The sequence below is a fragment of the Equus caballus genome, chromosome 15 (genome assembly GCF_041296265.1).
Source record: "Equus caballus isolate H_3958 breed thoroughbred chromosome 15, TB-T2T, whole genome shotgun sequence".
Taxonomy (NCBI): Eukaryota; Metazoa; Chordata; class Mammalia; order Perissodactyla; family Equidae; genus Equus; species Equus caballus.
The window spans coordinates 67,443,566-67,470,043 of NC_091698.1; the positions used below are offsets into that span (position 1 = coordinate 67,443,566).

The window sequence follows — 26,478 nt, forward strand, 5'->3', positions numbered from 1 at the left end:
CATCTCCTGCTCTACCTCTGCATCCTAGAAACCCTTTCAGTCCTTTGATTACCCACCCGGGCTTTCTACCTGGAGGCTCAACAGTTCTCTCTTTTGCAAGGGTGGAAATGAGGGGGTGGGGGTGGGGAGCAGGACTGAGGTCCAGCCTGCTCTGTATAGGGAGGTGAAGTTCAGGACACCCGCCAGAGGCCAGGTGAGGGAGGTAGCTGCCCTTTCTTTCAAGGGGATGAGGGACTCCGCAGGAGCTTCGCAGGTGATGGATGGTCTCCTTGTCCTGCTCTACAGCTGGTTCTGGGGTCAGAGCTTCCCCATCCTGCCTCCCTGCCCCCAACATCTTTCTCTCCTCACACACTGTCCCTGGCCACCAGCTGCTGCGGCCTCTTGGGAATTTGGCCTCCCAAGTTAGATTAGAAATTCTCTGAGATCAGGGGTTGCATCTTCTTTGCAGATGCAACCCTTCCTCAGCCCCTCCTCAACTCTTACCCCAGCATCTCTCCCAGGACCCAGCACTCAGCAGCCTCCAGGGAACTTCTGCTGGCTGCTTTCTGCTCCCAAGCTCACATAGCTTATCAGAAGGTGCATCTTGGAAATGCACTTGATTGTTTCTCAGGTAACTGCAGAGGTCCAGGAAGGTCAAACCTGGTGAGAGACAGTCGGGCAGAGCTTGGGTGGGGCCTGGGAGTGAGTAACAGGGTCAGTGCAGGCTCAGAGTGGTGAGTAACGAGCAACAGCCACAAACCCCAGGAGACGGGCCTGAAAGCCTGGTGAGGAGGTCCTGAAAGCCGTCATCTACGGAAAGAGTCAAATGTCAGGGACAGGTTAGCAGGACTGACTCTGAGGAGGCCTGTGGCCGCCTTCCTACCCTGGGCTGCCTCGACTTGTCTGGTCACACATGGGGTGGATTTCCCCAACCTTGCCCCGACTTTCCCTGTGTCTCCAAGGCCGGAGGAGGCTGGCAAGAAGAGAATTAGGGTTTGGGGGTGTTGGCCAACAACCACCTGCCCTATCTACCCACAGCTTTGATCAGAGCCGGGCAACCATTCTCATCGTCCCTCCTGCCCTGGGGCTGAGCCTCTGGGCCAGAACCAATTTCTACCTTTAAACAGAGACCTGTTTGGAGACTTGTAAAAATTAACTGGCTCCCACCTCTGTTTCCTGTATTCTTCTAAGGTTTTGTCAAGAAAAATTGTGAAAGACTTTGAAATGGGCAAAGATCCTTGGGTGTCCTTTCAATGGAATGTCAGGCGTCGTCTAGACTGTTGTCTAGGCTAGAGAACCCTTCCCCGGCTGTCCGATTCTACAGGCAGCTACACCGTTCACTGTCACTGACGATGTTGCGTCCTGAAGAGACAGAAGTTAACTTTTGGAGGTCTGATGCCGAGACACAGGATTCCTGTTCACAGGAGTGCAAATGAAGACGCCAGTTCTGCATCCCTTCCGCATCCCTGATGGCCCACGTACGTATCTGTGTTTTGGACCCTCCTGTGAACTGGCTGTAACATCTTACTGGTTCCCTCATTAATTTACAAGTTCAACGAAATCGAAGACGTGTTCATTTTATATTTGCATAAGAGTCGTGACTTTGCCTTTTAAAAAATTATCCTTTAACAGTTTTCAATATCTGTCTTGTGCTTAAGCTGAAGGAATAGAGAGAGGGAGAGAAGGAGAGGAAAGCAGGGAAGCAGGCAGGATGGGAGATGGGGGAAAAGAGAAAAAGAAAAAAGAAAAGCCAAGAGGGGAAGGATTGAGGGCAGAGACAGGCAGGAGAAAGAGGAGAGCTGGGGAACAGCAACCGAACCAAGGAGGAAGAGAAAGAAAAGAAGCTTCTTGTCCCTCACACATACAAATGCTCTCCTGCTGCTTGAAATAAGTCTTTCCTTTGAGTCAGCTGCAAGAGGCCGTCTCGGTCCCTCAGTCCGAGAGGGAAATTAATTTCTGCCTCTGTCGTTTCCCAGGTCACCAGTTATATTAAGCCAAAGTCCCTTGGTGGCTGCAGTCTATAATTTTTCCACTCCCCACCCTTTTGAGTCAGATTGCAAAATAAGGACATTTTGAAACTTGGACTCTTCGTGTTCAGGCTGGAGATGTGGCCCAGGACTCTCAGGCCCCATGGAGCTGGGCGGGGTGCTTACTGAGGGTCCTGCTGAGACAGCACCAGGAAGGCAAGCAGAGCTGCCAGGTTGCTCCTATGGGTGCTCAGAGCCTAGCCTGCCTCCCTGGGGAGACCACACGGTGTCCCCAGGCCTTCCCCCAGCAGCAGGACGTGGCGGCAACTACGGTGCCATGTCTGGGGTTGGAAGTAGGCTCTTTGCCCTGAGATATCTCCATCGGCCTGGCACAGATCTGAAATTCAGACAGTCAGTTGTCATCATTCTAACAAGGCCCCTTCATAATATGTCCTCAATCTATTTTCCAAACTTATCTCCCAGCACACCTACCATGCATCCTGCACTCCACCCGGGCCAGCCAAACTGCCACTCCCTGAACGAGTCAAATATTTTCACGCCTCTGTGCCTTTGCTCTTGCTGGTCTCTCTGCTTGGAATGCCTTTTCCCTTCCTCCTCCACCTGGTGACGTCATACTCATGCTTTCTTCTTATTTCCAGGCAGAATGAATTACTTCCTCCCTTGAGCCTTCACATGCACTTTATATCATCCGTCCTTAGACACGACACTCATCACTCTGGTTTGTAATTATTTGCCTGTCTGCCAGTCTGTTCTTCAAGGGCAAGAGCCCAGGCTTATTCGGGGCCTGTCCCGGTACTTGGCACAGTGCCTAGCACATTCATCCAGTAATTTCACAAATTTATTGAGCACTGACTATGTGCCAGGCTGTTTTCTAGGCACTGGACAGTGAACAAAACGGATAAAGTTGTCTGTTCTCATGGAGCTTACATTCTTGTTGGGGAGGCAGACGACATACAAAGAAATAGATAATAAGTCAGGTCATGCTAAGTGTTAGAAGGAAGTCAAGGGGGCTAAGGGCGCACGCAGGCCACGGGGGAGGAAAGCCTCTCTTGATAAGCCAGCATGTAAATAGAGACCTGAAGGAGATGAGGGAGCGGGTCATTTGGGGAAACAGCAGTTCTAGGCCGAGGGATCAGCAAGTGCAAAAGTGCCGAAGCGGGAGTGTGTCAAGTGTGTTCAGTGGACAGCAGCAAGGGGGCTGATACGCCCAGAGTACTGAGCGATGGGCAGGGCTGCAGGAGAGGAGCTCCAAGAAACAAGTAGCTGGGGGTCAGCGGACTCAGAGCCTTTGAGCCAAGGCAGAAGCTTCGGCTGTTACTCCCGGTGAGATAAAGAGCCACTGCAGGCATTTGAGGAGAGGAGAGATGATCTAACCTCGATTTTAGAGCATTCGTGATCATACGTGACCTCCTGGCTACTCTTTCGAGAACAGACTGTCCATGGCGGATGCTCACAAAAGCCATCCATCATGTGGGACCAGATGCAAGCGGCCTTGGAGGACAATGTGAGCTTGTCCTAGACTGGACGGGAAATGGGAGCATGTGCTCCCTTTAATCGGTATTCTCCTTCTTCTCCCTTAGAGAAGTGTCCCAGCTGATGAGGATTTTCTGCCTGGGGTACTGAATGAGCCTGGAGAGATCAGACGGCACTCGTGGGACATAAACAGAGAACCTGGCCTGCTAAACTGAGAGATACTGACCTTGCCTGTAACCGTTCACCCAGTCAAGGCAGGCGTCCTGGAGGAGGGAGGCTCATTATCCAGTAATTTATAAAAGGCAAAGCAGGGCAGGAGAAACCAGCCTGTCACAACCCCAGCCCTCTGGCAGTATGACTGTTGGCTCTGAGTCACCTTCAGATGGCCCTGGCAAATGAGCCCTAAGAAAAGCTTGGCTGAGAGAAGGAATAAAAGACTTTGACTACCTGCTCCTTCCAGGCTCCTTCGGTAAATCCTCACTGTTAAAATATCCAATAAAAGTTGAAGACATCACTTCTCCCCTCTCCATGCCACCCCTCCAAAGAATGGAATCTCTAACGGTGGAATTTCAGACACCTGGTACGGCCGGCTCCTAACCTGCCCTTGGGGAGGGGACTTCCCGGGAGCGCCTTTATTCCCACCTCCCTTCTTCCAGGGCGGAACACGGACCGGCAGACAGGGGCCCGAGCTCTGGCGGCAGGGTTCCCTGGCCCGCCCGCCGCCGGTCCGGGTCCTGGCGCGCAGAGGCGGCGGCGGGGCATGCAGTGGGGACCGGCGCTCGGCAGGGGGCGCAGGGGACCCGCTCGCTCTCCGGAGCCCCGCTCCCCTCCCCGGCGCCCTCTCGCTCGCGCAGCCTCGGGGCTGGTGTGGGCGCGGTCAGGAAGCGCCTGTTAAGCCGCTCCCCAGTCATCAGCTGCCCCCTTCCCTGGCCGCGGCCTCAGCCCATTTTCCGGTCATCCTAGTCCCCCGGCCCGCAGGCCGCCCCGGATGCGCCACACCCTCCACAGGCCAAGCGTCGCCTCCGCAATTCCTTCCCTTCCAGATGTGGACGGTAGGGGAGGGCGGTGGTTAGGGTGGGGCATGGTCGGGAGGACCTGAGCTTGGGACTCCAGACGGTGAGGATTAGCAGTGTTGTAGCAAAAAGTTGCAGGTGAGAGGTCAGAGATGATTTCGTCCCGGGTCCTTGCCCTTGGCCTGCGCGGCCCCAAGGCTTGGGGCTCGGGTGGGGGCCAAGAGTAGAGCCCAGAGCCCTGGGAAAGGAGGCCAGGCGGCTGCAATGTTTACCTCTCCAGGGCCTGGCACGGGGTAGGGGCCAGTCTATATTTGAATGAATGAAAACTGCAAAGTGGTCTGTTTGCCTGAGACCAGCTTCGGTCTGGGACACTACCTCCCTGCAGGGTTTGCCACCCTCACTTCGTCCCTTACCTGTTTCTCTCCCCCAGACCATCTTCCTACACCTCACAGCATTCCTTTCACTTCCTGCCACTGCTCAAAAGCCCTTAGTAGCCGCCTGACCCAAATCTCTTCTAGTATTCAAAACTCCATTCGGTCTTGCCCCAACCTACTCACATACGTGGCACACTCTTCTGCTTGAATCTGCTCTCCAGCTACACTAAATTATCTCAGGTCTCCTGAACATAACTTGAGCCCAGCCTCCCCCTGGGAGCTGCCCATCTCCTTTTCCTCTATCAGCAACACCTCCTCTTTTGCCTCCAAAGCTCTCTTCCTTCAAGGTCCAGCCTCAAATCCCATTCCCTTCCTTCAGGAAGCATTCCCTGACTTTTTCAGCCCATAGTAAGTTTTCCCAGCCCTGACCTCCAATACCGTACACTCCTTGGCCCTTTTTGGTACCAGTTACCTATGGTGCTTTGTCATATAGTACGTATGTGCCTGTCTTTTCTCTCCCACTAAATTGCAGACACTTGGAAGGCAGGATCCAAGTCCTGTTGGTCTTTCTATCTCCTCCTTCAGTGCATCACACATTACTTGAGCATCTGCTACATACCCAGTGTAGAGTCCAGCATATATGGTCCCAAAGGAATTTAGGACACTGTCCCCCACAATGAAGTTGGGGAGACAACAAAACACATGGAGCTTGAGGAAAAGCAGAGGGTGTGGCTCCGTCATGGAGCATTCACTAGGAAAGTCCCAAATGACTTTGTTTGGGAGCACTCAGCATCCTGGATTAGGAAGCAGTCTCATCTCTCAGGGAGTGTCTGCCCATTCATGGAGCCACTCATCACCCATTCCCTCATTCATTCATTCATTCATTTGATAAATATTTGTTGAGTCCTCAGTTTATCCAGGTGACTCAGGATTGGTCATACTGCAGCCCCAGGGCTGGCTGGTATGTGTGTGTGTGTGTGTGTGTGTGTGTGTGTGTGTGTGGTGGGGAATACTAGGAGCCGGGAAAGCTTTTAGTGTGAGTTGTTTCTTTGTCAGTTCCTGTTTAGAGGCATAAGTCCCTGCTGGAAATCGTTTTGGGAAAGACTGGGTGGGTGTGACCAGAGTAGGAAAATGGGATTTCCTGGAGGGCAGGGGAACCATCAGCCTTTCCTGAGGGTAAGGTACCCCGACTTTGCCTTATAGTTCACTTGGAAGCAGCCTACTCTGCTAGGGTGCACATTCACCTCAAAGTCCTTTCCTTCCAAGATCAGTCAAGGTTTTCCAAACAGCCCCCTGAGGTCCATTGGCCAGATGGAAAAGCCGAGGCTAGGAGATTTAAGGTTTCCCCAAAGTCCCTGGGCTTTGGGCCTATCCCAGGGCTGGGCCTAGACCAGGTCATTTACATCCTGGTCTCCTCCGCTTCATTGTAGGGGGCTATGTCCTAGACACCTCTAGGACCCTATATGCTAGACTTTACACCTGGTACGTTACTCAGTGCTCAGCCTGCTCTGTCTGCAGGTACACCCAGGCCTATTGAAGAGCCAGTCAGAGGAGAGAAATCTCTGGCCTCTCATAAGAAAGGAGGCAGGTCCCTGGACTAGAACGTTTTAAATTTCAGATCAAAGTGACGGCCCCCACCATATCTGGCTACTAGTAGCTCTCCATTTCTCACTCAGAAATTCACTGGTCACTCATTACCAAATCCTGACTCCAGCTGACTTCCAAACTCTACTCTTAATGCCCAAATTCTAACCACTCCTCTAAATCATTCATTCCCTAATTCTAACCGGAATACATCACTCCCCCCTCAAGAGCAACTCAGCCCATCTCAAACCTTCCCTGGTGACCTGATGCAATCTTTAATATCCCTCACATAGCACGCAGTGGGTCAAAGCCGGCTGACCTAGCACCCTGGAGCAAGAAGGTCCAAAATGAGGTGCAGGCAGCCAGGCAGGGCCTGTAATGCCATGAATTTGTATTCGTTATGAAAGTGGCCCCTTTTCCTCCCCAGGTACCCAGCCCTTCATGTTGTCCCCAGGCCCCTGAAAGAAATAGGGTGTTAAACTTTCTAGAGATTTTCGAGAGAAGCCTGAAACAAACAAGGCTTACCAGAAGAGATGACGGTAGGCATCCCACGTATAAAGTAGAGGAAGACGGGCACAGATGTTATCTCAGGGCCAGTCCTCCTCAGCAAAAAGAGGAGGATTGGCAGTAGTTAGCTCAGGGCTAACCTTCCTCAAAAAAAAAAAAAGTTTTAAAAAAAGAGATGAAGCATTAATGGCAGGATTTCAGCCATTCAGGCATTCCAGCAAGCTGTCATTCAGATGTAGTTCCTGCCCTCAGGCACATTACTATCTAGAGGCAACTGATTTTTTTGAGCACTTGCAAGGAGTTAGGTACCAGTGTTAAGCACTTTTCCCTGTTACATTTTATTTAATTGTTACAACGCTATGGAAAAGGAACTATTAGTCCATTTTGTAGATGAAGGAACTGAGGCTCAACGCTGGTAAAGGGCAAAGCCAGAGACTGAAAGACTAAGTCCCTTTTCCTGCATTGCCTCTGGGTGGGGCAGGGGAGGGAAGCGTTCCAGGAACCCTGACCTGTTCCTGAGTCAAGTCGCCTCCGGCACCAGCTATCCCAGGCAGCCAAGGGTGGAGCCAGGGGATTGAGCCAGATTCTCTCCAAGGCTCCGCCCACCTCTGATTTGCTGAGCCTATCAGGTTGCAGGCCCTGGGGGCGGAGCCAGAGGCTGTAGACAGGTGCCCCGGAGTCGGCGGAGGGTCGGAGCCGAGGCCTGGAAACTCCATTTGTTGGTTGCTGTTCTTTTCCCTGGTGTCCAGTTTTACCTGTTTCCTTGTTGACCACCAGGGTTCCAAGCTCCTGAAGAGTCACGGCCTGCTCTGGCTTCCCATTGAAGTCACGGTCCGATTAGTTTTGTCCACAAAGCAGAAAACCCTGCCTTAAAGAAAGCAATTCTGCTTCCACTTCATGATCATCATAAAATAGTGCTATTTAGTTGATCGGTACGTCAGGCAACTACTCTGCTCAGGCTTGTGGAGAAGAATGACCCCTGCCCTTGAGGTGCCTACAACGTGGTTATAAAAAAATATGAACTAATGAATAGAGGATTATAGTAATAGATCATATTCTAGAGCACTGACTGCATGCTTTCAACGAGGAGTATCCCGTTTAGTGCACAGTAACATCAGCACACGTCACAGCAACTTTTCTCCCGCAACAGGTGGGAAGAGCTGGGGGAATGGCATCAGAAGAACTTAGATTCAAATTTAAATCCTATCAAATACTAACTGTGCGATGCTTGGAAGGTACTTAACCAGTCTGAGCCTCAGCTTCCATATCTGCAAAATGGGAGTATTTTATATAAAGAGCTGTTTGTGAGGGCTAAGCGGGATGATGCCTACGAAGCATCTAGCATGGTGTCCGGGATGGAGTACATGCGTATGTGTTCATCCGTTCATTTTACGAATATGTACTGGGTGCCTGTCATGTGCCAGACACAGTTCTAGGCACTGGAGATACAACAGTAACAAAACGCAAAGCCCACTTATGCTCTATGGCTTATTCAGTCTTGGTTTCTTTTCCGCCAGCCTGTTTCCATACACTTTTAAGTTGATTAGCTCATTTGAAGTAGATGTAGTTATTTACTGCATCTTTGCATGATCCTGGTCAAGTAGGGATAAAAGAGGATTAACTCCACGTGATGGATGGAGAAACAGAGGCCGAGAGAGATTAGATGATTTACTCAATACATTTATAACAAACTGTAGACCACAGATTGGTCTCCCGTTTCCCAGCCTTATCTCCTCCAGGGACTCTCTCTTCTGACACGTGTTCCAGGCAGCTCTACATTTCTTCTGGGGGCTGTGAGCTTTCCAGAGAAAGTTCCTGCAGAGAACTTACTGCTGAAGGTCCAGCCCCTCCCACTCTCAGGCTCGTCTATACAGGTGAGGTGGAGTGCTGAGCATCAGGGCAGAGCCCTCCTCCTGCATAGACTTGGTCCACTATGATGGGGAAGAACAGGTGGAGAAAGAAGTTGTGACTGAGCCCCACTGACCATCTCCCATGCCCCAGCATGTGGCCACTGCCCGCTTAGGTTCTTTCCTGCTGAGAGTCCTCCTAGCCCTTCCTCCAAACCCGCTCAGTTGATGGCCGAGGACCCAGCAAGCTTCCCTCCGCAGTGTGGGAAAAGCACTGCCGTCCAACCCGGCGTATAGGACCAGCAGGTAAGAAAACTTATGTTTAGTAAACCTGGCCCTCAACTTTATTAATCTGTAGCAAAATTTATACTGGGCGAAGACAATATACAAGCTTGTTCTTTCACAGAAGAGTTCCTTCGGATTGCAAAACATTGGAAACAAGCTGAATGTCCAAACAACGGGTTCATTGAGAGAAACTGGGCTTTCTCTGCTCTGGAGTATTAGCCGTTAACAATTCTATCATAAAATAGTATTTCTTGACTTAGGGAAATAACCATGATATATCACTAAAGGTAAAAAGCAGGCCGGAATATCAAGGCAGGCCTTCAGGAGGAGGAGGCCAGGGCCAGCTCTCTTTGTCATCAAAGAAAACCTGGACTGATTTGTTTGTAGAGCCATCTTTCAACCGCCTATTAGGAGTCTGTCTACTGCAGAGGGTTTCAGAAACTGGTTTCAGATTCTCCATCCTTCCCCCTACCTTTTTTTTTTTGTAACCACAATCCTTGATGTTTCCTAAAGTCCGATAGAAGAAAGATCTCATGAAAATGGTGCTATTTCCTCTCAGGCTTAGCCAGGGCCTTTGCACAAGCTGTTGCAGTTAAAAGGAGGACATCTCCCTCTCAACACACACACACACACACACACACACACGGACACGCGCGCTCCACTCAGTTGTCACTTCATCTGGGAGGCTTTCCTCGGCTTCCCTGACAGGTCAGTTTCCTCCCTGACACGTCCTCACAGCACCGTGCACTTCCTCCTCCTTTGTTGACATTTATTTCTGTAACTATCTAATGAATGTCTTTCTCCATCTATGCTGTCTCTCTCCACGATGACAAGGATCTTGGTTGCTGATGCTCACCACTTTCTTTACCCCTCAGCATGGTTCCTGCCACGGACTCTCAATAAATGTCGCATGCATAGGTACAGGAACGGCCAAAGAGATGGATGGACAGAGGAGCCTGCAGGGTCTCACAAGCCGCAGGGAGGGGAGTGAGTACAGCAGATATGCCTCCAAGGCAGAATGGAGCTTGGAATCGGGCTGGCTCCAAACATAGCCGAGTAGGTGGCTGCCTGAAGTGCAATTTCAGGGTCACTAGGCAGGCCCTCCCCCACCTCGGCTCCAGTGCCCGGCATCCCTTTTACCAAAGGAGACAGAGCCTTTTGTTCCCTAAAGTGTACAGAGCTCAGGCATGAATCCCACATTTCTGGAGAGGGGAGGGGTGCTCAGTGGCTTACTTATGTTCATGCTAAGGGGTCAGTGACTGACAGAGCCTTTCCTAAGAGCAAATTGTGATGCCAGGGGGTGTGTGGAGGAAGGGAGAGGAAATTAGGGAGCCAGGCTGGGACCCAAAATGGGGAAAGGACACAGAAAAAGGAGTCTTAGGGCCTCAGGCCACCTTGACCTGCGGTGTCATTTTGCCTTTGCCGTTCGCAGCCCAGTCCTACTGGGTATTAACAGCCTTTTTGGTAGATCGGGTTCTGCAAATATTTGACGTCTGGAAAACTTTCAACAAAGATGGCGCTCGGAAGCCTGGCTCGGAGGCCCCAGGATGACAACCTAATTACGTTCCTTTTAATAGCTCCTTCCCAAGTGCTCAGTCACGGACATCTGCTCTGCCGCGGTTGCCTTCGGGGAGGAATATTTTTAACACCGTGATGCCACAAAAGGAAACTTCTGAAGCCTGGATGGAAATGGCCTCAGCGCTCCCAGGGCCGCAGGTAGGTAGGGCCTGATGCGGTCCCTCCCCTCCTCCACCCGCGGAAACAGGCCAGGCTCCTTCTCGCAGCAGAGGAGGCGTCGGTTTACTAGGAAGTGGTGGTTGTTAGGCATGTGTTTTTTTAATTTTCCCTTTTCAGTTTTCACAGAGGCACGTTCGGTGTGCCAGGCCGCCTCACCCAGACTTCCATGTAAGCAGAAGGTCGAAAATAACAACGGAGAGCACAGCAAATGCTCGGCCGCCAGCCTGCCCCACTCACTTAACTGTTCTTCCCCACACCCCGGCCGAGGATCCCCCAACCCAGACCCTTGTCATGTCAGCGGAAGGAATGGGAGAGGAGAACAAGAAAAACAAGGATTGCTGTGGTTTGTTTAGTAGGAGATTAGCGCGCTAGGAAGGCCGAGGGCTGAGAGGCTAAAGAGGGAGATGTGTCTTGAGGGTCCGCGGGATCAATGGGAAAAGAGCAAGGAGCCAGAGAGACCCTTTACTCCAAATTCCCTTCTCCTTTTCTACAGACAAGTTACCGAGGCCAAGAAGGGTAAATAGACTTGCTCAGAGCCTTAGCGTTGCCACCTGGGTTGACTCATCTGTTTTCAGCCAAAGAGTTTGTTTCGGTGAGAGCTGCTGTCTTATTCATCAGATCGCCTTGGCAGACCCTTGACTGAAGCGTGACCTCTTTATCTGGGAAGCCAGTTCTCTTTGACAGAGGGACACCATGAAGCAAGGAGGAGAAAGGGGTCTTCTTCGGACCAGACCACCTGATCAGTCCTGGCCCAGAGACTCAGATGCCCATCAGAAAGGAGCCGCTGGGCAGCCGGGCTGTGTTTACACCAATATTTTCAACCCACAAATTGTTTATTTTAATGGTGGCTGCTTTTTTTCATAAGTTCAAGCACATTCTAAAGGTGCTTAAGGAGCCTCTGTGCTTATACTTAGTGCAATTCCCTTCCATGCTTGTAGTGAACACAGAGGAAGAAGCATTTCGGACCAGTGCCAAGGAAGCATGCATGTGGAGGCAAGGGTGGAAGGTGCTGCTCCACTCCCCTGCCAGAGAGCTCATCTCCCAGCCCAGAGTCCAGGGACACCTGGCTCAGGGAAGTGCTTTCACTGCCCGCAGAATTTTTGTAGCCTCTTCCCTTCAGCTCTCACTTGACAATCCTGGGCTTTTCTGGTGCTCTCACCCTTCAACTGCATCCTCTGTTGCTAGCCAGCTGCCCATTCTTTGGGCCTTCCTTTATTCAAATTCTGGAGAGAGGGACTGTGATGGACTCAACTTGGTTTTGGCTTCAGATGCTCTCCCTTTGGGGTGCCACTGTCTGGAGGCACTGGTCTTGGGTCAGCTGGACCTTCAGGGCCAGTCCTTGTCCGCCCTGCATAAGGACGAGCCTGGGCTGCTTCCCCGAAGGAGTTCTGGGACCCGCTGGGCAGCTCACTGCTTGGCCAAGGCAGTACCCATGGTGCTGGAGGCGCACTTTTGGAAAAACCAAGGCAGCTCTCTGATGAGGCAAAGGCAGGACAAGCCCCTGGTGATGGGGCCCAGCTCTTAACACTGAAAAAACAAACAAGTGTTCACCAGGCACCATGATGGAAAAATCTAGGGGGTCTGTGGGGAGGGCCGGGGAGGACAAGTGTACTGAGTATGCAGCAACGTTGGTGCCTGTGGTGAACTCGCCTTATTCACAAACCCCACTGAGGCCACGATACCAAGGATCTAATACTAGTAGTACTGCTGCTACTACCACTGCTACTAGCTCATGCTTACCCCGTGCCAGCCACTGTTCTAGGTGCCTGCCATCCATTAACTCCATCTCCACACTGCCCTCTGAAGTAAGTACCATTCCCATTTTACCTCTGAAGACACGGAGGCTCAGAGAGATTATGTAAAGCCAACCCCACACAGCTAATAAGTGGAGGAGCTGGGATCCAACCCGGGAAGCACGTGCTTTTAATAACTTTGCTGTCCTGCCTCCCTGATAGAAGCAGGTGGCGTCCACCATGCTGTTTGAGGGGTACCATTCGGTCCTAACTGCCAGAATGTCTCCCTCGGTTCTATCATGCTTGCCATCCCTCTAAGGATTCAGAAATTCCTGCTCTCAGTCGCTAATAGAGTGGAAGACATGGTAACTTTGGAAGGGCCCTTTGCCCTCTCCCACTGGACCGTTAGTCATAAGCAGATGCAAGACAGGTGTAGTGGTTTCAGTCTTAGGAGGTAGTAAGCTATCAAAGCCCAGAGGTTAAAGGAAGTGGCAAAAGCAGTCAAGGGATCCAGGTTTAACCTTGAACTTAGGTGGAGGAAGAAGCCAATCCATGGTGTATTGTATGTAGAAGTCTCAGGGAAGAAACCATGCACCCCAATACCTATCATTTGCCATTATAGTTCCAGAGCAGTGCTGGCCCACAGAACTTGCTGTGAGGATGAAAATGTTCTGTATCTGTGCTGTCCAATTCAGTAGCCCCTGGCCAAATGTCGCTACTGAGCACATGAAATTTGGCTAGTGTGACTGAAGAACTAAATTTTTAATTTTAATTAATTTAAATCTAAATTTAAATTGCCACACGTGGCTATTGGCTATCATAATGGACAGGGCAGTTCTTGAGGCGTCTTTTAGAATATATATCCTATTGGGAGGCTCAGACCTTGAGCAATTATCTGCCAAACAGTTCAGGGCGTGCGGGTTAGGGACAGGCAGATGCATTCCATTCAGCCAGCACGAGGCTTTACCCTCTTTAGTCGGAGCAGGCACTCTCCCGTCTCCAGTCCCCTTCCAGGGCCAATTCACATAATTTGACACCGCTGAAGTCCTGTTCAGTTTTGACCCCAGTAGTGGTAAAAGCCTTCAATGGTTCTCAACTTTATTTCATTTGCTCCTTGCAGCAGCCCTGAGAATGAGGTAGAGTTGAGATTGTTTTGCCTGTTTTATGGATAAGAGAAGGAAGGTTCCCAGAAGGCCTCAGGAAGGGCCATTCTCCAAAGCCAACTCCACATTTCCTGTCTCACTCACATAGACACGGGATGCCGTGGGTTTATACCTGGGGCTGATGTGGCCCTCGCTTTGGCGTCTTGCCCCGCCCTGGCCGTGCCTCCGGTAGGCCTCAGAACGCCTCTTCCCCAGCGCTCCATTCTTGTTTTCATTCAAACATCATCTTGATTCATTTTTAATGCAAGCCAGCTGCTGTCCTAAGGCTTACTTAATACATCTCTTCCACTCACTTGTGCGCCTGCCTGCCTGGGCTTCCAGCCTTCTGCTGTGCTTCTCAAGGCAAACCCACTTGGGGCCCATCAGCAGATTCAACTGGGTGAACTGGGAGGGAAAAAAATCAGCCCTCCACCTCTACCACCTGGGAAGCCTGTGCCCCAGGCCTTCTCTCCACAGCGAACCTGATCCTAGCCCCATCCCAGTTTTCCACTGACATCACACTGCTTATCTACTGGCTTCTGGAATTTAACACCTGCTTGACCCCTGCCCCTCTCAACCACCCTCAGGGCCCCCACTCAAGTTTCTTGCCTCCCTGACCCTGGCAGCCTACACTGAGCTCTGTCTGCTCCCCCGCAGCCCCACCGTCTCCTTTCCCTTTCTTGAGACTTCGTGTTTATACCACTGTATGACAGCGTGGAGGAGGAAAGAGACCTGCTTGCAATTAGGAAGTGCAGGTTGTGTGACCTTGGATAAGTAATTTGACCTCTTGGAGTTTCAGTTTCTGAAACTGGGATTTCAGGGGTTGGACCAGATTAGTGATTTTTCGCACTGGTTTTCCCAGGAGGGTTCCTCAGAGACTGCTCTGATAGATGGGAGCTAGGAGGGCGGGGAGCCACGTGGATCAGAGCCTGAGGTTTTCCTCCACCCCCTTCCACCAGAGAACCCACCTTGATCTGATTAATGGACCAGGCTTCTAAAATGCTACTGTGTAGAGAGAGACTGAAAACTCCAGATTATCCATAATTAGATGATCCAAAAGGACTCTTACAGCTCTAACGTGGCGGAGTCAAAGTGCTGTCTCGCCAGTGGGTTATAAGCCCCTTGGGGACAGTTTGTGTGCAGACCACACAATAGGAGCCCAATCAATGCCTGTGGAATGAAGGAAGGAACAATGGACACTCTCTTGTTCTCTTCTGCGATATTCCATGTGCATCCTCTCACCAGGCAGACTGAAGGGCCTTATTCTTGCACTTCTTGTGCATTCTCCAGACAGCTCCTAGCACAGGGCCTGCAGTCTGGCCTCAAACCCTCTTCCCAGTTGAAAGGTCCAGGGGGTGGGAGGTGGGGGTGGAGTGAGGGGTTGGGGGAAGCACCTCTGGGAGGCAGTCTGTAAACCTGACCAGAAAGTGTAATAAAACAAAGGCCAAGCCCTGGGTGTCAGTCCCGCCTCCTTTACTACATCCATGATCTCTGGCAGGGACTCAAGTCCCTCTGAGCCTCGCATTTCTCAGCTAGGTAATAATGCTCAGGATTTGTTTATTATTTTGAAGCCAGACCTTATATCTAGACCCCTCCCTCACACCTTGTGGTGTGGCACTCTCCCCAGCATGGGATGGTGGAGGGATATATTAATTGTTTCTTTGGAGTCCCCCTCGGCTCAAGGTGGAAACCACAACTGAAAGGTTCAGAGTTGAGTTGTGAGAAGCAATAGCTGGCCAATAAAACCCACACAGTATGATGAGTCTTATAAAAACAACCACAGAGTGACAGAGGCCAGAAGAGCTGGTTTGGAAGGGAGGGGAAAGGAGAGAGGTGGCTCACAGAGAGAAGCTATGGACCCTTCGGGCTGTGACCAGCCCACAGCACGTGGAACAAAGCCATGGGACCATCTTGGCCTCAGAGCTGTCTTCCCATCTCCCAGAACCTGTGTCTACAGATTGTGACTGGTGGAGACCAGACACACAGCACGTCCTGGGGGACAAATAATGAAGTACCCCCTCAGCATTATGCCTCTTCTTTCTGTGCTTTCTCCCATCTTCCCCATCTTCTTCAGATGCCCAGAACCTCTGGAACAAGAAAGAAGGAGAAACTCAGGGACAAGAAAGCAAGAGTGCATTGGAGTGGCGCTCCCTTCCTGGAGATGTTGGTGATGGCACATGAGAGGGCGCTGCATCTCCAGGGGATTGTGAAGAGAGGAACTCTCAAGCCAGAGGCCATGTGTGACCCATAGGTGGTTGTGGGTTTGGTGAGCATCATGATAACCTCAAGTTTAGTAAGAAAAAAAATAAAAAAAATAACGTAACTGCTGATATTTAAAAAACAGGAGATTTTACATAAAAATTTAGATTTCTGGCTTTTTTGGAAAATTGGAAGAACTGAAAGTGCTGGTCACACATTCCCACTGGGTCAGAGTTGGCTGAGCCCCACCACTGCTACCTTCCTTAAAGGAAACATTTGCTCCCTGGTTTGCTGCCACAGTCCCTACCATTCCCTATCATTACCCCTGGCTTCCTTCTGCCATTTATGCCACTGCCTGACTCCTACAGCATCTGAGCTTGTGACCTTTGACTTTATCCAAAAATACAACTAAGTAATAGTAGGAGCACAGAAAACCATGAAGGCAATATTTCTGGGCAGGGAATATCTCCTAACGCTGTTCCATTTGGGAGGTCACCCCTCCTGAAAGAGGTGAATCCTACTCCCCAGCCTCACAGATTGTGGAGAGCATCAGACTGCCAAGGGTTTTGGAAAAAAGCTTTTATAGATCTGCCCGGCTCCCTGTCCCCACAGCCTGCCCCCTCCAGCGTCAACAGCTGCCCATTTCATCATCATCACCAGCAAGTTCAGGCCCTGATTGCTCACTCTCTGTGAACCAGGATCGAGTCAGCTTTGTGCCTGGGCCTAGCCTGACCTTGCAGTCCATTCCATTATCAGGTCCTTCGCTTTGTGTCTGCGGACCACTGTGTTTGGGGTAGCCCCTCCCGAATGCCCACCTTGGTTTCCTAGCAGCCCCGCGATGCTCTGCCCTGCCATCCCATGCAGCTGGGTCCTGGCTCTTGAACTGCTGCTGCCGCCAGACTCCTTAATCTGTAGGACTCCTTCCTTCTTCTGCCTCTGCCTGTCCCAGAGGCTGACCTGCCCTGACCTCTCAGGACAGGCCTCATCCTATTGCTTGCTTGCCCGACCCCGTGCAGGATGCAGCCAGCACAGGCAAAGCTTGTCCAGAGAGTGGGCGTTAGGTGGGATTTCAACCTCCACTCGCCCCCTCAGCCAGGCACCTTTGTGCACAACTGTACAATGACTCTGAGTAGGTTCCCTGGGTCCCAAGCCCAGCCACCCCTGTTGGGGTCTCATCCTCCCATTGACCCAGCTTCATTTCTGAAACCTATCTCCCAGTTTCCCAGCATTCCCTCTTCCTCCTCATCTGACACCTTATCCTGGGGAAACAAGTGATTAATGTTATAATAATTAACATATTGAGATTCTGTCTGAGGCAGTATACTAAGCATTGCACAGCATTGTTATTTTTAATTCGTACAACCACCGTGAAAGGTAGAACTGCTGCCCCCATCTTCTGGATGAGGAAACTGAGGCATAGAGAGATCAAGGAGTTTTCCCAAGGCCCACCACTAATGAGTGGCCAAAACTAGGGTTCAAACCTAGGGCTGTCTGTTGCGTAAGCTTTTAACCACTCAGCTTTGTCTCCCAAATCAAAGAAAGCTAGAAAGGAGGCTCAGAGAAGACAATAATTTGTCTAAGATCACACAGCTCAGTAGTAGAGCTTGAATTCAAACTCGGGTAATTCTTCTGTCACCAAGTCCAAAGCTCCTGTCCCTGCTGCTATGCTCTTAGGCTGCCTCTGTCACTGCTCTGTTTGTTTCTGAGCTCCTGGCACACAACGAGGCTCACAGGAGGTATTCAGGAAATATTTGCAGACTGAAGGACTTATCACATCTGATTTGATATGCCTGGTTGGCGTTGTTTTCTCATAGACTCTCTCCAAATTGCTTTGATATCAGCCAAGCTGGTCTTGCCCACAGGCAGGTTAGATCTTAGTTCAATGCCCATCCTTCCAAACCTAAAGGGCTTGGAATTCCACCATGGAAAGTAATTTTCCGAGAAGCAGGAGAGAAGATTATAATAAATTGGATCTAATGTCCTAACATCTCAAGATAGATGAGTTTTTCAGAAAGCGTTCTGACAAGAGGACCTGGGGAGTGTGAGGAACTGAAGTTCTGATTGAGGACACAGGGCTAAACCTGGCACAGCAGGGTGAGAAGGCAAATGTACTTAAAGGGACTTCCAGAGACGGGAGCCTCTTGGTCCTGCTCCCTTGAACTCTGTATCTCTGGGTTTGACCTTGTCTTTGGGTCCTACAGTCCCCTGGTCCAGGCCCCTCTTCCCACTTGGGGAGGTTAGCTCAGGCACCCCTGCAGAGAACCCCGGGGACAGGCAGCGCCCTAGGACAGGGCCAGCGGAAATGCTACCTTCACACAGCAAGGCTTCACACCTGTCCCCTTCGGCAATCCTAGGCCTGGCCATAGCCTCTGGAACAACCCTGCCAAGCGGCTCAGCTTGTTAGTGGCTCTGATAGACAGAAAACGGTGTGCAAGCCTGTAAGAGCTTTGGATACCCAGCCTGCTTGGTGAAAATAGGTTTCTCGGAGGCCATTGCCAGATTTAGTTCCTGGGAGCCTGGTTTGGATTAACCTTTCCAGAACCTTCACTCAAATCAATTTAAATGAGCAAGGATTTACTTGTCCTCTTAGAGTGCCAGCACTGTTTCTGGAGGCCAGTGTAGGAGACTTCATCACCCTCCTCCTATTCCGATCCTTTTTTACATCCTGATAGCAGCTGAATTCTCTTAAAGCCAGCATGGCATAGGGTTTCAAGATAGACTAGGGTTCAAATTCCTCTGCCACTCACTAATTGCATGACACTTACCAACACTGAGCTTCTGTTCCTCCATCTGTAAAACATCAGCCTCAAGGCTGTCTATGAGAATTAGATGAGATCGTGCAGGAGCTTGGACTAGAGTCCATCACCCAGAAGGCTGTGATCAGTCAATGGCAACAATCAAACAATAAGCACATAAAACCCTAAAGCTCCCCTGCTCCCATCACACACTCCTTTGCTCAGATACCTCCCCTAGTTCCCTTCCACCCACAGGGAAAAGTCCTGCCTTCTTTACCTGGCACTCAACGCCTTCCACATAGGGCCACATTTCAAGTGCCCAATAACCACATGTGGCTTATGGCTGCCATATTGGACAGCACAGAAGAAGAGAACATTTCCATCATTGCAGAAAGTCTATTGAGTTGCCCTGCTGTAGGCGATACTATAACTCACTCACTACCCTGGGCCCCTTTCCTTGGAGCAGGTTTCAATGCGAGTGTAGGGTAAGAATGGTCAGCATGAGGGTCCTAGAAGGCGGGGAGTGGGCACCATCAGGCCAGGGAAGGAGTAAACAGAGCTCAGGAAACTGAGGTCAGACCACAAGCATAGCTGTCAACACTCCCCCACTCCCAAAACACTACTCATCTTTTTTCCCATTTTGGCCGCTCCAGGGGTGCCCTTGAAGGTAAGGAGATAGGGGGCAGCAGAGGGCAACAGTGTGGTGGGGGGCCTTGGACTTTGTGGGCCCCTGTAATTTACTACCTGTGACCCTTCTCTCACCTGTTTAATTATCCCTACTTCTCCAGTTGTTGGGAGGAGTAAACAAGTAACACCCTAGCCTGCTAGGGCACACTGGGAGAGTTTAACAGACGATAGATCTTTTTGTCACATTTAAATAAGTCATGTGCCACATAATGACGTTTCAGTCAACGATGGACCTCATATACGACGGTGGTCCCATAAGGTTAGTACTATATAGCTTAGGTGTGTAGTAGGCTATACCATCTCGGTTTGTGTAAGCGCACTCTATGATGTTTGCACAACGACGAAATTGCCTAATGATGCATTTCGCAGAATGCATCCCCATCGTTGAGCCATGTGTGACGGTGAGCCTCATATATGAAAATCTGTCAGAGGGGTGGGAGTACATTTGTGTTTTTAATACCCAAGAGCATGTTGCTTTAAAGTGTATGCTTTCACCCCACAAAAAGTTGGTGGAAGATGGATAAAAGAAGATTGACCATGAGGTGATCATTTTTGAAGCTGAGCTAAGAAATATGAGAGTTCATTATTCTATTCTCTCTGTGTGTGCTTGCAAATTTTCATAATAAAAAAGTTTAAATACTAAGAGCATACTCCCACTAAAATTTAAGGTACCCCAGCAGACCACTTGCCCCAGACTTCCAAGGAGGTCTCTTTCTGTAACACAAGGTGCACCTGTTCTCGGGAGCTGGGAGGGGAGCAGGGAGTGAGGGGAGGGCAGTGGGGGATTGTTCATCCTGGGTGTTTCCATCCTGGTATCTGTTTATTTTATGGGGAACCTGAGACTGTGGCCTCTCAGGTGTCGGTTCTGATTCCTGATGAAAGGATCTGAGGCATGGGCCCTGATGTCCTGGTGTCCTGGCCCCTGGCCAGGTTTTCCAGTTGCTTCTAGGTCTCAACCTCAGCTAGGCTGAGAGCTTGCATCTCCTGGGCTGGAGAGCCATCCAGTTCCTCTCAGGCTCCCTGTCTGTACCTGCCCAGCCTGCACCTTCCTTTCTCCTGCTGTGGCTCCCCTGCTCCCACCTCCTGCAGCCTGGGTACCTTGCCTTTCTCACTGCTCAGGGCCCCTTTGCTTCCCTGGGCCTTTCTTCTCACTACCTCAGCCACAGGGGGTGCTCCACGGAGCTGGGCAATCCCTGAGGGACCACTCCTTTGGGACCCTCTGCTGTGCCCTGTTTTGTTCTAATTGGTTGCGGGGCCAGCCTGGTTTCTCTGGCTACAATTCCAGTCCTAGGGGCCTGAGCTCTGTTATCTTCTCCTTATTTCCAGCACCACCTACCATAAGGCTGGGTACACACAGAGGAAAAATGAATGAATAGATGGATCTGACAGGTAGTGAGCCCCTCCTTTTTCTACTTGCCACCCTCCACTCTTACCAGGGTCTCTGAGCCAAGAGAAGAACCATGATGCATGGTCTTCCATCCGAATTCAGCTAGGCCAGAGACTCTAGGCAGAGTCAGCCACAGTGACACTGTCATTCTGTCCATCTGTCTGTCTCCCATGCTGGGAGAATGGCCGGAGACTGAACGATTTCAGCCTGGGAAGGGTAGTGGGTAGCTGGAGTCTCTCCGGGGGATGTTGAGAGAGAACTGGAAGAGAACAGAGAGGAATGTGGGGGCGGAGTAGCAACAAGACAGGTGGGAGTAGGGAGACACAGGGAAGAGTGTAGGAGAGAGGGAGAAAGGGGGCACAAAGAGAGAGGGAGAGATCCTTGCCGTGCACATCTCAGCCCTCTGACGTGGCTGTGCTGATATCCCCAGCACTAATTGCTTCAATTAATAATACTGCTCTATAAAATTTCAGCAGCTGAGAGCAAGTGCAAGGAAAGATGACACAATGCATTAATAATGCAGGCAGCGATCGAGCTGGGCTCCAGGGCAGCTCCATTAAGGTGCCGCCGCTGGAGCGCACGCACCAGCTAAGGCTCGGGCAGGGCGGCGAGCGTCCTGGGGCCTCTGCAGACCGCGGGGCTGCGGGGCTGCGGGGCTGCGGGGCTGGGGCCGCAGAGGCGGCGCCAAAGGACGGGAGGCTGCGAGGCTTCAGCCCTCTCGTAAACTCCGGAAAGCACCCCTCCTCCATTCTTTGATGAGGACAATTGATGTTTTCTCAACCCTATGTAAGTGCTGCACACGGTTTAAAGACTGCTGCCCTAAATCTCCCCCACCACCCCTTCCCAGACCCCTCTCAAATTAGCAGCCCCTCCCCCGCCTCCACCAATGGCTGCACTGCCTGGGGCGACTCTCCTGATTGTTTTTCTTTTTTTAAATCTCCGTCCCGTTCTTTCTCTCTGTATCCGCACCTCTGTCTTTTTGTTTCTTTGTCTCTCTCTCCCTGGATTCTTAAGAGCTCTCAGGGAGGTAATCCTCTCTTCAGGACAAAGAACGTGTCATCCAAAACACGTTGAGCTGATTTCTCTCAAGTCAGCATCAGCATCATCACCCAAACCCTCCGCAAGTGTCTGCACGTGCACACGGTCCATCCCCGGAACTGTGCCCAGGCCAGGGGCTGAGTGTGGAGCCAGAAACGAAGGAGCCAGCAGCAGGCATGCCCATCCTGAAGCTGCAGCTCACTGTGGGTCTATAGTGGTGCAAAGCCAGTTCATTTGCCTGCAGAAACCTGGCCTGCACCATCCCAAATAAACACGCTAATTCAGAGCTTCTTATTCTGGGGTCTAAGGAGATACTTTAGAGTGTCCCAGAACTCACGGAAGTTATATACCATAATATGTATGCAATAATCTTGTATATATGTGCAGTTCTCTGATAAGACCGTCCACAGCATCCTCCGATTCCCGCATGGTCTGTGATGACTCCAAGGATCCTGAAGCACAGCTGTCCCTTGGGCAGTCAGGCCCTTAGAGGGACCCTTCTTTCTATCTCTGCATCTGTGGCTCTTCATAAGGCCCTCAGTTTCTCACCTGGATTTCTGTAGTCACAGTTTATGTTAAAAGGGGTCAAGGGCTAGAAATAAAGAGGGCAAGAGGCCCACCACTCACCTGAAACTCAAGTGAGAATGAAAACTCATGCTTCAGGTCTTGGCGTTCGAGCACAGGCTGGTGCCTCTATTTCGCAGGAGGACTGTTGGCAACTCAAAATGTTCTCTAGAAGAGCCTTCCTTTCCAAGGAAGGAAGCTAGGAGAAAAACACGTATTGGGCACTTTCTATGTGCAAGGTACTGTCCCAAACAGTCTGGTGTGATCCTGATCCCATTCCAGGAGGCCGACCCTCCAGTTCCACTTCTTGAGGAGGAAACCAAGATTCCAAGAGGTTAAGAATCTTGAGTAGCAGAGCCAAGAAGTGAACCTAAGCCTTTTTGTCACCAAAGTCCAGCTCTTTCCATCACACAGAGTTGCCCGGGCAGAAACAGTAGCTCTTGGAGGGGCATTTTCTGTACACAAGCCTAGCTGACTCCCACCTCCAGGTCCCCACTTCTCACTGCCTGTTCTCTACCTATACAGGTCCCACCCTTCTTTAAAGACCCCAGCTAAATCCTACTTCCTCCATCAAGCCTTTTCTAGAGCATTTTGGCATGGAGTGACCTCTTTGTGTGGGACGAACAGTGTGAGTAGATGTTAGGTATACAAAGAAGCAGGCTGCAGTGGACACTTGAGTTTTAGCCAACATCCATTTTCCCATTTATTCATGTCTAACAGATCCTGATTTCTATGGGATGTCTGCTCCTCCTTTTTAACTCAGTGGACAGCGACCCCATCCCAGCTACCGGAGTGGATTGTGGTTGGTCTCAGCCAGTCACAGAAATCCTACTCCTGGGGCCGCCCCCGTGGCCGAGTGGTTAAGTTCGCGCTCTCCGCTTCTGCAGCCCAGGGTTTCGCTGGCTCGGATCCTGGGCGCGGACCTGGCACCGGTCATCAAGGCCATGCTGAGGCAGCGTCTCACATGCCACAACTAGAAGGACCTACAACTGAAAATATACAACTATGTACCAGGGGGCTTTGGGGAGAAAAAGGAAAAAAAATTTAAAGAAATCCTACTCCCTCGCCAGTGCTCAGTCTGGGAATGGGCACGTGGCACAGTTCCAGCTGGTGAGATGATGGGAGAACTTGCTGGGGAGTTCCTGGGAAAGAGACAGTCTCTCCTTCGTCAGCAGGATAGTTCCATGTCTGGAATTGCAGTGGGCATCCTGCCACCCAACCCCAGGATGAAGCCCACTCAAGGATGGCAGAGCAGGGTGGAGAGGACTTCTTGAACTGCTGTATCAAACACCATTGGCCTGCCCTTCCTCTAAACCTCTGCTATGAGCGATAATAAATTCCGTTGCAGTTAATGCCAATTTGAATTGCAGTTTTTGTTACTTGCTGACAAAAATATCATAGCTGATGTGCTTTCCCTCCATTAACACACAGTATTTGTACTGTCTACCTGACATGTACCACATATTGCCTTGTCATCTCTATTGTATTGTTGTGTTGTTATTTAACTTTTTCTGTGTTTATATCTTGTTTATGAAGTCTGTACCAGCTCTTTCACCCACATAGATGTTCTCTCAATTCTTATAGAGCTTCCAAATAGCAGTCAAATCTGTCATCCATTCATTCCAGAAATATTTATTGAGCTCCTATTATGTACCAGACTCTGGGTAAAGGCTGAAGATACAGCAGTGAACAGGATAGACATGGTCTCCACCCCTTGGAGCTTACAGTCTGTTACAGGCTGAACGTGTCCCTTTAAAATTCTTATGTTGAAATCCTGACCCCCAGTGTGATGGTAACAGGAGGTGAGACCATTGGGAGGTAATTAGGTCATGAGGGTGTCTGTGAACCAGAAAGAGAGCCCTCACAAGACACCAAATCTGCGGGCACCTGGATCTTGGACTTCCGAGATTCCAGAACTGTGAGAAATAAATGTCTGTTGTTTAAGCTGCCCAGTTTATGGTATTTTTGTTATAGCAGCCTGAAAGGGCTAAGACACTGTCTTACTGAGGAACTTGGACAATTAAGCAAATAACCTCAGGAATAAGTCTAGAATGACAACTGGGAAGAGCAATGCATGGAAGTACCCAGAGCTATGCCATGGTAGAGCCTGCCCTCGCCTCAGCTCAGAGAAACTGAGATCTGAAGGATGTGTGGGAGTAAACTAAGTTAGAAAAAAAAAAAGGAAAAATGCATTCCAGGCTGTGAGAACAGTAAGATCCGTCCTCTCTTCTCCATCCTGACTACCACTGCTCTGATGCAGGCCCCCATCACTTTTCATGTGACTGTTATTGTTGCGCCATAACTGGTCTCCTTACCTGTAACCTTGTGCCTCTCAAGTCCATCCTCCTCTCAGCCATGAGAGTTATCTATTAACAAATCTTTGCCGGCCTCCACCATCAATCAAGATCAAGTCACTTTCCTTAACGAGGTTCTGCATGACCTGATCTCTGTTTGCCTCTCTAACCTCATTTTCTCTCTCCCTGCTTCTGAGAACTCCCTGCTTGTTGTTTCCAATCAAACTAGACAATTGGATCTCTCTAAACTGTTCTCTGTGTCTACATCATCCTTCCAGCCTTCCTTTGCATGGCTGACCTGGCTCAGCTCAGGCATCATTTCACTGGATTGGGGTCAGTGGCCCTTCTCCGTGCTTCCACAGCGCCCCGTGCATATTAAAGTTGTCCACTGATGTGTGTCTCCCCAACTACACCTGAGGGTTTCCGTGTAGGGACCACATCTCACCTATCTTTCTCCCCCTTAGAACTTAGCCCAGATGGGTACACAGCACGCCCTCCGGAAACGTTAGTCAAACTGCGCTTCATTACCCACTGTCCTGCCACATAATCTAGCACTGGTTGCACATTCCATTTGACTGTATTCTGGTCCACTGATTGTTCCCTGTGTGCTGACTCCACGTCTAGATTCGAAGTTCTTGGAGGCCTCACCATTTCCCAACAGTCTTAAATTTCTTAGCGGTCCTCATAGCACTTAACACAGCCGATCCCTAAACAAGCATTCAGTAAGTGCTAAATTAATGAAGGAACGAGTGTATAAATAAATGGATGGAGTTAAATAAATAGTTAAACATTTTCCTTTTACCTCTCCAGTCAGGAAATTGCACGTGAATCCTTTTCTTGCTGCCAGAATCCTTGCGGGCAAGCCTCGGGAGGAAAGGCTTCCTAGAAAAGCAAATGTTCGTGGGGAATTCTGAGCCACTACCCTCCCAGTGGTGCCCTGACACCTTTATTGCCCAAGCTGGCCTCATCCTCCGGGCTGAGGGACTGAAGGAGGCGAGATGCTGAGGGTTCCTAGGCACATGCGGCCTTAGCTTTCCAGGCTGGAGCCCCACCGCTCCCTCCTCCCTGACTGCACTGCTTGGTGGCTAAGTAACCCTCATGGATTAAGGCCCAGGCGCTTGGGCCCTTCTCTTCTCCCACCATGATGGCTTCCTCTGGCCAGGAGACCTAATGTCTGGAAGTGGTCTCTCCTGCCGGCCCAGGCTCCCAGGAGGTCTGGAGAAAGGCAGAAGTCTGGGGAGATAATGCAGGTGGCTCACTCACTCCTGGGATCTGAACCCAAGAAACATGGAGCAGGGCTGTGCCTGAGGTAGTCCAGATGACAGACGACAGCTAGCAAAGTTTGCTGAGGATTCACTAAGCGGGCTGCTACAGCCTGGACCCCAGGAGGCAAGCAGAGAGGATGAGCCGAGCAAGGAAGCATTGAGTCCTCTGTGATGTGTCCCCTTAAACATTGATCAGCCAAGCCTATTTGCAGGTGGAAGTGAGGCCTTGCCTGCTGCTGGATACAGAGCTTGCAGAAGGGCCAGCTTTGCACCCGGACTTGCCTGTGCTTGAATGTCAGCTGACCCAAGTGTGACTCGGGCTGTTCCTTACCGTCTCTGAGCCTTCAAGTGTTGCAGGGCTGCAGAACCAGCTATGTAACTTGTGGGGCCCAGCACAGAATGAAAATGTGGGGTCCCTGGTCCAAAAGTACTAAGAATTCTAAGACGGTGATGGGAGAGCATTAAAGTCAGCACAGGCTCCCTCGAAGCACCAGGCCCTGGGTGACTGCACAGGTTGCCCTGGTGAAGCTGGCCCTGCAGAGGGGTCACCTGACAAAAGTGTGAGTAGGGCTATAACTGGGAGAATCGTCACCAGCAAGTGCTCTCCAGTTAACCACCAACCGTGTGTCTTGAAGGCAGAGACTTGA

General features: G+C 50.6%; 1 long non-coding RNA gene across 4 annotated transcripts; it reads left to right on the plus strand.

Annotated features, from left to right (window-relative positions):
• Positions 1-4,288: 4,288 nt before the first annotated feature.
• LOC106781743 (uncharacterized) lies at positions 4,289-19,926 on the plus strand. Of its 4 annotated transcripts, XR_011426453.1 has the most exons (5): positions 4,331-4,492; positions 8,643-8,792; positions 8,942-9,071; positions 10,628-10,766; positions 15,737-16,023. It is a non-coding gene; the product is annotated as an uncharacterized lncRNA (long non-coding RNA). The 4 variants fall into 4 exon arrangements; XR_011426452.1 differs by lacking the exon at positions 8,643-8,792 and having other exon boundaries at positions 4,289-4,492; XR_011426451.1 differs by lacking the exons at positions 8,643-8,792; positions 8,942-9,071 and having other exon boundaries at positions 4,320-4,492.
• The last annotated feature ends 6,552 nt before the right edge of the window (positions 19,927-26,478 follow it).